The 10,942-nt window shown below is 41.8% G+C and overlaps 1 long non-coding RNA gene across 1 annotated transcript in view; it reads left to right on the top strand.

The window, feature by feature from the left end:
- The first annotated feature begins 472 nt into the window (after window positions 1-472).
- Window positions 473-10,942, top strand: part of LOC121016143 (uncharacterized) — a 13,890-nt gene continuing 3,420 nt past the window's right edge. Inside the window, exon 1 of the long non-coding RNA XR_005784130.1 lies at window positions 473-572. This is a non-coding gene — a long non-coding RNA (uncharacterized LOC121016143). The remainder of the gene's footprint in view (window positions 573-10,942) is intronic.

Here is a 10,942-nt window from a genome sequence, read left to right as displayed (position 1 = left end):
TGTAGAGTTATATTATTCATACTTCTAGTAGGCCTATGTGGCCTTATGCTTACTCAGTATACTATCACTGTTAGATTTTAACATATGTCAGGAAGAGATCAAAACTACTATATATAACATGGTCCTATATTTTCTTGTTCAAACATATCTGTGTGCCAACAACCATCGAAGTCTTTTGCAAACGTAACATAACAGCCATGAGAACAGTTTTGAGTGTGTGTTCAGCTTTCAAGAAGAACATAGTTTATTTCTATGTCTAATAAAATGACAGTGTCATCACTCAAAATGCAAAGCATCGATGAGGAGAATTTTCATTACTTAATTCTGACAGACAAGAAAATGTGGTTAGTGATTTATAATTAATGGGAATTGAGACAGCGTCTTGTCATCCCTGAGTTAGTATTAGTAGAGTAAGGGAGAGCAGGCACATGTTTCCTAAATGGGATCAGTTCTTTCATTTAATATTTGCGTGCCTTTTTATGTACCAGGAACTATCCGAGCTCCTGGAGATGCTGTTTTGGACAAGATAGAAAAGCGAGCCCCTGGTCCTCATGGAGCCCACATCCTTACAGGTGAGACAGTGGCTACCTGGGCTAGAGGAATCCATGATATCCTGCAATAAGGGACATTTAAGTGAGAACACAAATTTAAAATTTCAGAAAAAAAAAAGAGATCTGATGACATTGTCAGAAATGCAGAACGAGAGCATAAATCAAGAGCATTAGGCTTTGTGTATATAAATGCTAAGGGATTCCTACATGCTGGGCACTTTGCTGAGTGTTTTATATTCATTAGCTCATTTATGCTTTACAACAGAGCTCTACAGTATGTCTGGTAATCTATACTTTGCAGATGAAAAAAGGCTGTGAGAAGCTGAGTAATTCACTCAAATAACAGCCAATACGTGGAAGAGCCAGGACTGGAAGTGAATCCGTCTGTCCCCAGCTGTGGTCAGGAGCAGTATGCAGACAGGGAGGCATGTAAACAAGTAAATGCCTCCATCTCAGAATTAGTCTGTTGAGCTCAGAATCTGAAGAGGGCACGTATAATACTAGAAGGGGTAAGAAATTAAGGACCAATATCTAGAAGAGGCATAGACTTTTAAAGGCATCCTGACCTGAAAATCCTCTAAGAAAGACTAATAAATAGAATAACCTGAAGTTTATGGCAAAGGTTAGAATGTTCAGGTACCACTAGAATGTCACTTCTCTAGAGAGTAGGCTTGATGAGGGCAGGGATTTAATCAGTGCTGTGTCCACCTAGAATGGGGCCAGGGTGCAGCAGGCATGCAGAGTCAGCCGTGCAATCCAGCTTCAACACAGCCCCCAGAACCAGGAGTTCTTTCCTGATGGCCTGTGGACCAGATGGAGAAATGTGATTCGACAACTACAATGACAGTGATTAGATTAATGCATTTATATCTTCCTTCCAATCGTCTTATCCTTCCAATCGTCAATTTTTCACAAGTGTTTTCCATAAAGAAACACAGAAATTCGTGGCAGCTTCTTGCTTACCCTGGAATTTAGTGTATAGAACATAGCTTGAGATGAGAGGTAAAGGGCACTGTTAAGCTTTGTATATCCCTCCACTCTCCGGCTGCTTATAAAGAATCATTTGCAGGGGCGCCTGTGTGGCTTAGTCGGTTAAGCATCTGACTTCGGCTCAGGTCATGATCTCAAGGTTTGTGAGTTTGAGCCCTGCGTCGGGCTCTGTGCTGACAGCTCAGAGCCTGGAGCCTGCTTCGGATTCTGTGTCTCCCTCTCTCTCTCTGGCCCTCCCCCGCTCACGATCTGGCTCTCTCTGTCTCTCAAAAATAAATAAACGTTGGAAAAAAAATTTTTTAAAAAGAATCATTTGCTGCAATGGGATAAAAATATAGAAGGCATGCTTATAAAATATGTGGGTGACCCACTCGAGAGACAGACGAACCTGATATTATGTTGAATAAATGAGGAATCAAAACAATCATGATAGCCAAGCAGATTGGCTTGAAACCAACAAAGATTTTTGAAAATAGAAGATGGAGAAAATGTATTTTGATGGTATATTATTATGTAAAATATCTTTGGGATTTAGTTGACTATAAACTGCTTAAGAGCCTATTAATAGGGACTGGCTGTTTAAATTAATATATATGTATATATTTTAACTAAAAAAGGCAAAAGAGATAGATCGGTGTAGGTAATAGACTCATTATACTGGATGCCAGAAGGATCGCATTCTTGGCATTGTTTCCCTGTCAAGGTGTTCTGCTTGAGAGGAACATTTACACACCAAAAGGACATAAACCCTAGCCTGTATGGGAGTCTAGCTGTAGGTTAGGTCTTTGTCCTATCTTACCTGGATTATTCCAATTTTTTTTAAGTTTATATTTATTTTGAGAGAGAGCAAGTAGGACAGGGGCAGAGAGGAAGGGGAGAGAGAGAATCCCAAGTAGGCTCTGTACCATCAGCACAGAGTCTGATTCAGGGTTTGAACTCATGAACTGTGAGATCATGACCTGAGCCTAAATCAAGAGTCAGATGCTTAACCGACTGAGCCACCCAGGTGTCCCTAGATTATTCCAGTCTTATTCCCATTTCCCTGTCTAAAGTTTTGCTTTCTTCAATCCATTAAAAAAAAAAAAAAAAAAAAAAAAAAGACTTCATTTTGTAGAACAGTTTTAGGTTCACAGCAAAACTGCACAGAAAATATAGAGTTCCCATATACTCCCTTCCCCCACGCAAGTACACCCTCTCCCCCTATCGACATCCTCACTAGAGTAGCACATTTGTTACAAATGATGAAGCAATGCTGACACATTCTTTTCATACAAAGTTCGTGGTTTATGTTAGGTTTCGCTCGTGGTGTTGTACATCCTATGGATTTTGACAAATGGATAATGACAGTGTATCCACCATTATAGTATCATACAGAAAGTTTGTCATACTAAAAATCCTCTGTGCTCCATCTATTCATCTCTCCTTCCTCCCAAGTCCTGGCAACCACTGATCTTTTTACCATCTCCATAAGTTTGCCTTTTCCAGAGCCTTCCATTTTTCACACCGTGGCCAGAGTGTGATCTGAGATGATAATCCTCACTGTCTTCACTGACTTGGCTCTTCATTGTTTTCAGGGTCGAGTATAAACACTATGTTGATCTGGCAGTGAACTGGGTGCTCAGGTTCCTTCCTTCCGTGAAGATTGTTCTGTGTGTGTGTGTAGACTGATCAATAAATTGTGAAACGAACAGATAATAAGAGGAGTTCATGTAGCAGTAAGTGCCACAAAGATGATAAAACAGTAATGGGATAGAGAGAGTGTGCAACATGGGAGACATCTCTGAGGTGGCCAGAAATGGGCTGAAAGTGAACAATGGGGAGTTGGCCAGGAGAAGATCTTGGGGATGAGCCTTCTGGGCACAGGGAACAGCCAAGTGCAAAGGTTCTAGGGAGGTGTCAGTCTGGGCCAATATTCTGGAGAGTGATCTCTAGGAGGGATAATTTGATGAGAATCTTGAATAGCGTCTATGGATGAGGGAAAAGGGACCAGTATATACTGAGGCTTTTATCTATGTAATTCATTTTAATTTTGAAGAGATTAGAAATTATCCCTTTTTACCAGATGAGAAGAAAAGAAGTTCCTAGAAGTTAAATAACTTGTCCAGGTTTTCCCAGCCAGCAGCGGTAGAATGGAGTCTGAATTGTTATGTCTGATTTTAGATTCACTTCCCACTTTAGGTAATTTTCTTGGTGAAAGAATTCAGGATGTTTATCTCTGCTGAAGAGCTTATCCGTGAATGTCCTTTATTCATTTTTTTATTTGCATAGTAGTTATCTCTTTCTGTATGTGTGATATCATTCTGCTTAAGAAAGTAAACTACAAGGAGTCATGAACCATTTCAATCTTACATTCCCCACTGTACTTAGTCATGTTTAAATATAAACCCATCAGGATTGAGTTTCAGTGATAAATAAAGGAGTTAATGTGCCTCTCAGCAGAACCTCCCTTATGATAAGGGCACAGTGTAGGAGTTGAGAGATAATGGCTCATTATATGTAATCCTAGAGTTTATATTCCAGTTTTCCTTGTTGATGATGCCAAGGAATGTAGCAGTATATGTCAAACAGAACAGAGCACTTACATTTGAAAAAAGAGATTTCCATTTTCCTTAGGGAAAATGACCCCACTTACATTTTTTAAATGAAAAAAAAAAACAAAACATAGGATATACTGAGATATGGTGGCTCAACTGTAAGATATACATACAGACATGGTGGTCTGTCAGTTTATCTCAATATAAAAGCACACAAAAAAGGATGTGCTAAAGACTACCCCACCTCATAAACTTCTGATATTGCGATCACCGTGGCAAGGGAAGAATTAAAAATCAAAGTTGGGGGGCGCCTGGGTGGCTCAGTCGGTTGAGCATCTGACTTCGGCTCAGGTCATGATCTCATGGTCTGTGAGTTCGAGCCCCGCGTCGGGCTCTGTGCTGACAGCTCAGAGCCTGGAACCTGCTTCGGATTCTGTGTCCCCCTCTCTCTCTGCCCCTCCCCTGTTCATGCTCTGTCTCTCTCTGTCTCAAAATAAATAAACATTAAAAAAATAATAATTAAAAGAAATAAAAAAAAAATCAAAGTTGGAATCTCCAACATTTCCCTTTCCTCAAGAAAATCCTCTATGGAGCTCCCTCATTTGGTAACAATAATTAATATTACTGTTGAGATCTGTGGCTCGAAAATATACTTGGCGCTTGTATGAAAGCTCCAGGTTTCCATCTCTTTAAGTAAAGAATACAGCATCTCTTTCTGGTGGGCAGGAATAATTTAGAATTGTTCTGTATTACGTTTCATTATGGATGATGAGTTTCTGCCTGAGCAGAAGTATCCTGGCTTCCTGTAAAAGTGTCAAGGTAGACTGGGCAGGGGAGGGCAGAAATTTTGACTGTGCATTGGGGAGGTGAGCTTTCTGCATTGAAAGTTTGGTGGCTAGCTTGTGGACTGTGTTATGAGAACATATCATTAAAGGAGCCACAGTAAAAGTACTGTAGGAAAAAGAGCGGTAAAGATTTAAAAGGTAGCCGAGACAATAGGAAGGCTACAAGGCAAAAGGGCAAGACAGGAAATAGCTCAGGCAGCATGGAGGTGTAGACAGGACAGGGAGGATAAAATATGTAAGCCAAGTGCAAGAAGCCGAGTCAAGGGGGTCAAATAGCTATGGAAACTGGTTAGAATCCCCATCGGGATCCTGAAAACAAAGCCAAGAGCAATGGACAGGGGAGCTGGGAGAGAGGGAGGTGGGAGAGAGACTGAAGTCCTGTCAGCAGATGGGAAGTAATGGAAGCACAGGTCAGAGCGGCCTCCAGGATGGAATTGCAGAGCCGGCAACGGAGGATAAGAGCACGGTGTGCGACCAATTTCAGATTTCTTGTCTCGGAACCTGTTTTGTTCTTGCAAGCAGATCTAGCAACAGAAGGAAACATTTCAATGTAACAATGTGGTTTCAAAGGGCGAGCCTCAAAAAACAAATGGAAGCTTGGCTGTTTCAAAATAGGTCACCCTGTGAACGGTCAGTTTAGCTCTAGCTTATGACCTACCTTGAATTTTTGGTTTTTTTTTTTTCCCCTTGCCTTTAGCAAGGCCTTTTGCATTTTGTCACATGGTGTATTGTGAGGCTGCAAAGTGCACCGGAGAGCAGACTTTTGATTTGAGTGCTGTAGCTTTTGTTACTTAAAGTACCAAGGCATTATTAGTTAGATTGATAGATCGACTGAATGTTCCAAGAATTGGGAGAGGGGGTGAGGTGGGAAGTGGTTCGCGCTTCAGAGCTGATTGCTCTCAAATAGTTATTTCTTTTCTAGAGGGTTTTCCCCCCTCTGTGGTAATAACCACAAAACATGCAATCTGTTGGTATCTCATTTCATTACATTGCAGATTTTAAGTGCTCCTGTACTCTCATCTATAAATCACTTATGCTTTTGTATGACATTTACTGTTTCAAATTCAACATAAGTTGCTGCCTGACAGCGTAATTGACAAGCCCACATTATCCTGGCAAATGACTGCAATAGATACTGGCGGGCCCGCTCTGCCATTCCCACGCCTGCGTGTTGCCAATCGCTCAGCTGCTTTGACAGGGAGGTTCCACAAACAATGACAGCAATCACCATTGTTCATATCCAGAAACAAACTTAGGGAGATTCTCCTGTTTGTTCTCGAATAGGCCAAATGCCAATCTGGTGAAAGTAACTTGGCATCTTATTTAACAAGGGGAAAATGATTGTGTGGGACAGATGGGATTTTATTTCAGCAAGACTGGGTTTCATGCTGTTTCGTGGAGCTTTGGATGCATATATTTTGTCGTGTCCAGATGCACCTTCCCTCTAGTTTTTCCACCTTTCCTTACACATGGCATCACACCCAGAGGTGTGCCTTCCCCTCCAGAGCTGGATTCTGCGTTGCCGTGATGGTTTGAGGGTCATTCACTGTGACCCCAGGAGGGGCTGGGGTGGAAGGGTAATAAATATTTTTTCTTCCAAAGAATACAACCTTAGGTTTAGAGGATTTCCAAACATTCTCTTCTTTTCCGGCTATGGCAGGATAACAAAATGTTCTTTTAATAACCAGTGCTAGAGTTGCTCTTATGGAGATACTTGCTAAAAGAGAGAGAGAGATACTTGTTATGTCTGAGGATAATACCACGGAGGCTACTTTAGAGGAGGAAGGGAAAGTTTTAAGGTTTTGATCTGGAAAGTGTGTAACAACAAAATGGTGAACAATGAAATGGCTCTGCCAGAAGAGGTTAAGAGCAACTTGAGGAAGAAGAGGAGGTCAGAGATGAGCAGGAGGGAGGTCACAATATGATGGGCTCTTCTCGGGAAGGACACCTGAGAGAAAAGTAGGTGGAAAAGCAGTCGAAATGCTCCAAGAATTGAATTTACTATTTGACTTTATTGGCAACGATGTGCTGTAGACTCTTCCCATTACTTGAAATTTATACTTAAAATCTGCTCCATATGCCACCTTCTGTTGGTGGCATTTGGGGGCGCGAACAGATCGGAGGTAATTCCCAACGTGAGGTGATACAGTGTGCAAAAAGTGCTCCTGGTACTGTATGGCAAGATGTTCCAAACATGGGATGAATTGAGACAATACAGAAAGTTTGAGCCGGATGTGACTGAGTGAGAAATAAGCATTTCCGTAGAGAGACGGTAGGGCCACGGGCTTTCCTGAAGCAAGAGAAAATAGGTGTTCCAGTTATTCCATTTGAACACATAGGCAAAGTTATCTTGGTTGACATCTCTGCTTTTCAACTTTACTCCTTGACCCATTGTCATCTATTGTGGTTGAGTTCACATAACAACCCCAGTGCTATTTAATCTTTCTTATGGTTCAAACGCATGTGGGGGTAGAGGATACATGAGCACAGGGGTGGGGGAGCTGTTAGTAGGGAGGCGAGGTGAAGAGTAAATCTGGGTGTGCCAGGTAAACTGGGCTGGCAAAGTCTGTTTACCTGAAGGACTAAGCCGCCTCCCGGGGGGTCTGGCTTTCTCCTCATAAAAAAGACTCAGACAGGGGCTCCTGGGTGGCTCAGTCTAAGGTTAAGCATTTGATTTAAGCTCAGGTCATGATCTCACGGCTCCTGGGTGTGAGCCGCGTGTTGGGCTCTGTGCTGACAGCTCAGAGCCTGGAGCCTCCTCCGAATTCTGTGTCTTCTTCTCTCTCTGCTCCTCCCCTGCTTATGCTCTCTTTCTCAAAAATAAATAAACATTAGAAAAAAAGAAAAAAGTAAAAAGAAAAGACTGAGACAAAGTAAATCCAGCAACAGATCCTCAGAGCTGAGGCAAGAGGGGCATTTCAGTGTGGAGTCACATGCCCTGTTTCCCGGGAGCTCCTATCTAGTCTCCAGGAAGAGAGAGGCACTTGTGAGTAAACACATACATTCTAAAAGGTATTAGGGATCAAGGCCAGCTGCTTGGGTAACTCGGAAAAGAATGTAGCATTCAAAGTCAGAGAAAGACTTCCTACTGCCTTCACCTGAGAACCCCACACAGAGGCTCTGTGAGCTTTCAGGGCATTTGTTTTCATGCACATAATGTTTTTGTATCCTTCTTCCTGTTTCTCCCTAACCAACCTAAGCACCTGTAACATAGAGCTTAGAGCTTGCATAAAGCTTTGCTAAATGCCAGAAGGCAAGGCATAACCTTTCCACACTGACCCTCCTGCTATAACAACAGTGAAGTTTTCTCTTTTCTCATCTATGTTCTTGGTAGTCCTACTGGTGGAACCTGGGCACGTGGCTGAAGAATTCAATGCTGTCTTTGAGGAACTTACTACCTATGCCTCCTGAAGTCCACAGGCCTCTCCCTTCTCTAAGACCCAGACATCATTATTTTCCTGCTGTACCCACATCTACCACCGGATCTGCACTGAACCTTCTTTTGTGGGTCCTGCCTGACAGCAAGCTTCCCCATTTTAAGCCCTTTGTGGCTTAAGTTGAAGCTATTTATTTACTGTGTCACTGGGCCCTCTGGGTTCTGCTCACCTATCATACCTCCAATGAGTCTTTCTTCTGGTTTGGGGCTCTGGACAATGGATTTTACTCTCCTACGGAGAGCACACTTCTGTTGGGTCTCCTACTCTCCCCCCTCCCGGCCTCCGCCTTTCTCATTCTCCCTCTAATGTCCTTTTTGTCTTGCTCTTGATCTTAACATGATTCTGGTAGATGAGTTCTATTTTAATCAAGAAGTATTTTGAGTCTTGGTTACCTATTCTGGACGGACTCCTTCTGTGTTTTGTCAAGCCTCATCTTGGAACTCTTAATAGAACTAAAATTAATGTTTAGTTCCTCCAAATCTTGATTTTTGTGTTCTTTTGCCTTCCAAAACAACTGGCCTGATGTTGCCATTTCTCCATGAGGAGGCTGCAGTAAAAAGCTGGACCCCAGAGAATCCCACCTGCTTTGCTCAAGGACAATAATCCATTTAAGCTCAATACATGTTTGTTGACAAAGTAATTAAAATCAAGCTATGGAAAAATAATTAGTGGCATAAAAATACTCATTATATATTGTTAGATTAAAATAAAGTAGCTTACAAAGGTAGATGTAGAGTATATGCATAAATAGAAAACAAAGGTATACATATACAATACCAAGATTTTAACAGTGGCTCTCTGATTAAGAGAATCATGATCAACTTTTATTTTCTTCTTTTGGCTAATATATTGTTTAGAGTTCCCATATTGAAGTATTATTAAAGGAAGAAAAGCTTTTATATAAGCAGTAACATCCAAACATGCCTAAAACCCCACATTTACATTTATCACATCTTGCTTTATGTTTCCTTGCTTAACTCACGGTCACTTCTTGGAGAAAGGCAGTTCTTGTGATGTCAAAATTCAGGCATACCACGTTAAAGGGGCATTGGCCATTTCCCAAATGACTTGTGGGGTGACCTGAACCAGTAGGGTTGGGGAAGTGAGATAAGGGGTTGATGTGATTTTAGGGGGTCAGAACCTAATCTAGGGAGTAGGAAACTGACCTAAAAGGGAGAGACATTTGCACAAACCACCAGACTTATTTTTTTCTAAGGAAATGGCACTTATTTTAAGCACCTAACCTACATTGATTAAGCGTGCACTGAGTACTAGGAACTATTCGGGTGTCTGGTCCCTCCCTGTTGTTCTGAAACTTACATTTCAGCGGAATAGACAGAATGTGCAAATACATAGTAATAAGTGCTATGAAGAAAATAGAAGGGGATCTCTGAGCTAGGAAGTCAGGAAGAAACTCAGTGAGTGACATTTGAGAAGTGACACAAATGATGTGAAAGAATAAGGCATGTGAAGATCTCAGAGAAGATTGTTTCAGGAAGGAACACTGCAAGTGCAAAGGTCCTGAGGTATGAATTAGTTTCACCTGTTAGAGGGAAAGCAGAAAGGCTGGTCCATTGAGCAGGTGGCAGAATGGTAGGAGGTTAGAGAGGGAAGTAGTCAGGGACTGGCTCAGGAAATGCCTGATAGGTCTTGCCGAGTAGTTTGCTTTTTTTCCCCCTAAATGTGATGGGTAGCAATGGGATAGCTTTATGCAAAGGAGTGATAAACCAACTTACGTCTACAGAAAAAAGGTTAGTCTGACTGCTGTGATTACTATCCTATTTTCTAACTTGCCAAAACTTCCTAGACTTAGGGAAGGGAAGAGCCAAAGAAAGTCTCTATCATTCTGTGGAAACTCTACCTACCTGTACTCAGTTATGAGAAATTTAAATTTTTATCCATCCTGTCTAGGGGTTTTCTTACCCTGAAGTAAGGTGGTTCTACAAAGCTAGGCTCTGCCAGAGCAATTTCAGAAATGGAATCTCTCTCTCTCTTTTTTTATTAAAAAATTTTTTTAATGTTTATCTTTTTTATTTTTGAGACAGAGAAAGAGCATGAACGGGGGAGGGTCAGAGAGAGGGTGACACAGAATCTGAAGCAGGCTGCAGGCCCTGAGCTGTCAGCACAGAGCCGGACATGGGGCTTGAACCCACAAACTGTGAGATCATGACCTGAGCCAAAGTCGGACGCTCAACCGAGCCACCCAGGTGCCCCATCTCTCCGCCCACCCTCCCCCCCTGAGTGGTATATGACAGTCAGTGTGTAAAAGTACCTCTGAGGATGCTCTATGGATTTTCTCCCACTTGATCATAGTTTAAGACTCAGTATATAACAATATCATCATAAGGGAAAAAAACAGATCTATTGGGAGGAAGTTATTATTGCAAAACTATACAACACTTGTGCCTGGGTGGTTCAGTCGGTTAAGCATCTGATTCCAGATTTCAGCTCAGGTCTTGATCTCAGGGTCATGAGTTCAAGCCCGTTGAACCAGGCTCCACACAGGCTGTGAAGCCTACTTGAAAAGAAAAAAGAAAGAAAAGAAAAGAAAAGAAAAGAAAAGAAAAGAAAAGAAAAGAAAAGAA

The sequence above is a fragment of the Herpailurus yagouaroundi genome, unplaced genomic scaffold (assembly GCF_014898765.1).
Source record: "Herpailurus yagouaroundi ecotype Mexico unplaced genomic scaffold, PumYag 209, whole genome shotgun sequence".
Lineage (NCBI taxonomy): Eukaryota > Metazoa > Chordata > Mammalia > Carnivora > Felidae > Herpailurus > Herpailurus yagouaroundi.
Note: the sequence above shows the minus strand (reverse complement) of the source record. Positions and strands in the feature narration are given on the sequence as shown.